This window comes from Papilio polytes, unplaced genomic scaffold, assembly GCF_000836215.1.
Source record: "Papilio polytes unplaced genomic scaffold, Ppol_1.0 DF821845.1, whole genome shotgun sequence".
Classification (NCBI taxonomy): Eukaryota; Metazoa; Arthropoda; class Insecta; order Lepidoptera; family Papilionidae; genus Papilio; species Papilio polytes.
Window position 1 is genome coordinate 681,334 of NW_013527359.1, and position 2,574 is coordinate 683,907.

At 33.0% G+C, this 2,574-nt stretch overlaps 1 protein-coding gene and 1 long non-coding RNA gene across 2 annotated transcripts in view; both read right to left on the reverse strand.

Annotated features, from left to right (window-relative positions):
* LOC106107760 (delta-aminolevulinic acid dehydratase) overlaps positions 1 to 2,574 on the reverse strand; it is a 9,606-nt gene that overhangs the window by 2,459 nt on the left and 4,573 nt on the right. The window lies entirely within an intron of this gene.
* Positions 20 to 1,148, reverse strand: LOC106108072. Its single transcript, XR_001225898.1, has 3 exons — positions 1,006 to 1,148; positions 381 to 527; positions 20 to 118 (listed from the first exon to the last, which is right to left on the reverse strand). It is a non-coding gene; the product is annotated as an uncharacterized LOC106108072 (long non-coding RNA).

Consider the following 2,574-nt stretch of genomic DNA (forward strand, 5'->3'; position numbering starts at 1 on the left):
GGCGGCGTCTCCGATGAGCCGCTCGCCGTCACTCGTGAACGCTACATAAGAGGGAGTGATACGGTTACCCTGGTCGTTGGCAATGATTTCCACGCGGCCATTTTTGTATACACCCACACTAGGCAAAAAGAAAAAAATCTTATTATTAAATGATACTGAACAATCATCTTTGGACAAGTGCCAAATTCTTATTCCATTCATACAATTTGTTGTTTGTTGTATGTTTGAGAAAATACTATAAAAATAATAATTATCTATGTTTATGCAAAATAAGTATTAAGATCTGACCATTTTAACTGGACTACAAAGTAAACATATTGTTTAACACAATTCTTATAAGATTCAATTAACACTAAATAAAATCGATTATAATAACTTACCATGAGTATGTAGTTCCCAAGTCGATACCGATGACGGTGCCAATGTCTTTATCTTTTTCTTTTTTGTCTTCGGCGCAGACCAGCGCCACTGCGCACACTAGTCCCAGTATATACCACCGCATTTTCACCATACAACACACGACTTATCTAGAACAATCAGAATTATAACATCAGTCACACGAGAGTTCAATCTACACGTCAAGGACACGTAACCTAAGCGAGGACACGTCATACTTTTGTAGTCTTCTACTACTCCGGCGAGAAAGCGGTCAATGGTAAAATTTCCATTGAACTTGATTCAAATGAGATCGAAAGTCTATAAAGCTTGGCTCAAACGGTCATAGTAAGCTAACGGTATATTGAACCTGAGGTATATGTAGGCCGCTAACCTCGCCGGCCCACAGGCATCCAGAAATTTCGTTAACGTTATTTTGCATAAATCTTTATCTTTTTATAAAATGTCAGCCCTTATTTCATTAATCTACATGATATTCTTCACAGAAATAAGTTGATTCTTCAAATTAATTATTCTAAGTCTATGAAAATCAAAATTCTAGAGAAAATCCAAGTGGGAAAAATCTAGTTAATTTAAAGATTTTAATGAAAAAATATAGAGAAAACTTACCAAAATAGATCAGATATCGATTAAAAATTGAGATTTATTGAAATATCCGCACAGCCACGTTAATACACAAAATTAAAAATGGCAAATTGATTAACCAGCGCAATACTTCACTTGTGATGTCTTGAGAGAAACTGAAGTTTGACACGCCGCCGTCACAGATATTTAGCGCTAGTAGTCAGCGTGGGCTAATTCTATTCGCCGAGAGACTGATGACGTTTTCAACGAACGCTTCTTATTGGTCCAAGTGTACGTATTTGTTGCAATCCGATTGGCCCACGTTAATAACTGGCAGGTCGGTTTCCCTTAGGGGCACGTAATAGGTCAACAATTTTATGGCGTAAATTTTAAAAAAGTTTCGAAGTTAGCAAACTCTATATTTACGTGATTTCTTTTAGATTAAATTATTATAATATATTTCGTATTATGAAGAACATGAAGTAATATTCTAGATGTAATATCGAACGAATTTTATTTTCTTTCTCAGCAATGCATTATTGTAATGCTGCATTATTTGACTACAGTTGTCAACACAAACAAATCTTCTAAATTCACATATTTTTAATTCGAAAACAGCAAAAAAACTGTTGGTAATGTTTGATTTAAGTTTAAGATTCCTTTACATGCCAAATAAACTTTCTACTTGTGATGTTTTTCTAGAATTTCCATAAAATGGTTATCAGAATAATGGTCAACTTTGTATACCGTTTGTGTAAACATAAATATATTTCTTTCTTTGAATGTGATTGACTTCGATAAACTTTTAAATACGAATTATTTGTAAAGTATTGCATCATACTGTGAGTATACTTGTAGTGCATCTGATCACCTATCAATAAAAAAGGAGATAAAGAAAGTCATTTTTTCTTACAAAAATTTTATTAAAACTATTTAAGATTTTAACAACAACAGTCTCTGTACTTCCCAAAAATAATTGAGCGAAAATAAAAATAGAACAGTCACCAAAATAATTCCAAAATTAAATGTCTAATATAAAAACAAAAATAAAAAAATGTCGTAAAAAATCAAATCAATGCTTTCTTGATATTATGCTTAAAATTAACGGCGTGAAATATGTTATTATGCAATCGGCACCTGAAACAAAAAAAAATATATACATTTTTTTCTTTATACTTAGAGCGCGCGGCACACCTTGACTAAACTATCGCAAAACTGTTTAGTCGCGGTTTGATTTTGATGTGGTTATATGGCGCGAACACTACGTGATGTTTAGTTGTGCAACTAAACAGTTGACTGCGAAACAAACGACAATCGCACAACTGTTTTGCGATAGTTTAGTCAAGGTATGCGTCCGCTCGTACTTTAAATATAGCGGTAAAATTGTTTATGGTCCTGGGTTTTATTCATTCCAGTTGATGTTAATTACTATTTCAGGGATAATTTTACAAATCTATACTATTATAATAAAGCGTAAACACACACTTCTTTGTTGCCGAAGATAGCAGCAATTACAGCATATTTTTGAATAACTCTTTTTTTAATAAAAAGCCCTACACCAAGGTTATATATTTACACGCCATTAAAGTTAGGGGAAAATGTTTTGGATATAAA